Raw genomic sequence first — 1,548 nt, 5'->3', positions numbered from 1 at the left:
TTCCCTACTCACCTATAAAGGCCGGGAAGTCTGTAAGCCAGGTACCAGGCCAGTTTTTCCAGAACGGTTTTGTAAACATTGGCTTCATAAAGCAATCTTAATTCCTGAAAACTGTTTGGTCATAGATGATTCTGTGTACATGAATCTCAAATATGACATTCCAGTTAAAGCCTTTGTGATATACCCAATTTTCTCAATTATGTCCTGTTACAAAGAGAACAGATTCTTACTGAACTTATGCAAGCAACTATATTGCAATGAGAATAAAAATATTCAATAAGAGTTTCTGAATTCTGGAGGGATCAGTTAGGGAAAAAAAGATAAATGTTTCTTTTCAGTTTGCAAAGATATAATCTTCTTAATTGTTGTGAGTTATACATAGCTTAGGAGAAAACAGAAAAGGGGTTCCTTATATCCAGAGAAACAAAACATCTAAGAACAAGCAATATTCCAAACAAATAAACAAAAAAATCCATAAAAATTATAATCATTTTTCATTTGCTCATTCAGTCCCACATAATAATTCTTGTTCCACTTTAAACTGGCTTAGCAGTTTTGTGAAGTCATCAGCTTCACCACTAGAATTCTGAATATCCTTAGTGGTATGATCTCAAATTTATTTAAGCAATGCCATCAGAAGCCTGTACCCCAGAGTGCCTTAGGTCATAGATCTTTCTGTGGTTCTCTGAGACATCCCTTTTGTTGAAGACAAAGTATTCCGGCTTGTAGCTGATTGCAAGAGCTTTCAGGAAAGCATCAGAATAACAGAATAACTATCTGTGAATGACAAAAAACTTAAAATGGCCACTGTTAAAGTTTGATGAGAATTCATTATAAAAAATAATGCAGTTGACAAATTTGGTTGTTTCTGTGACATATATTCTCTTAGGATAATAACTGAAATGAAGACTGATAACATTCTATCAGGACATATCATAGACAATGAGGGCATTGACAAATTTCTAGGAACTTCATAGAATTTTTGAATTACTTATATCAATAACATTTAGGCATACCAGTATAACCTAGGGAAGGTTAAGCACCTCTTCCCATTTGACAGTGCTTCCGTGCAACTTAACTTATTATGACATAAACTTAATTAGTTAAACATCTCCTTTTTCACAAGGTGAGAGGACAAACCCTTTGAGATTTTCCAGGGACCCCGTGGAAAGTCTCAAAGTCAGTTCCAGGTCAAAAAGACTTCATTTAGAATTTGATTTTGGGAAGCTGGCCAAAACGTCAGCAGGTTTGAACATCTGATTAAATAGGATCACAGGTCAGTTTTTATTTAAGAAAAAAGACTTGGTCTTCTTAAATAATCAAAAACATGGTTAAAGTACTGGAAATTATTCCAATAAGACACAGAATCTTTGCTTCCTAAGTAGATGACTTAAAAGGTAAACAAAACCTTTTTACAATCTCTTATTAAGAACAGACCAGTAATCCAAGAAATTTTGTCTTTTCTTTTTTTTTTTTTTTTTTTTTTTTTTTGCGTTACGCGGGCCTCTCACCGCTGTGGCCTCTCCCGTTGCGGAGCACAGGCTCCGG

Source organism: Lipotes vexillifer, unplaced genomic scaffold (assembly GCF_000442215.2).
Source record: "Lipotes vexillifer unplaced genomic scaffold, Lipotes_vexillifer_v1.1 scaffold241, whole genome shotgun sequence".
Taxonomy (NCBI): domain Eukaryota; kingdom Metazoa; phylum Chordata; class Mammalia; order Artiodactyla; family Lipotidae; genus Lipotes; species Lipotes vexillifer.
Note: the sequence above shows the minus strand (reverse complement) of the source record.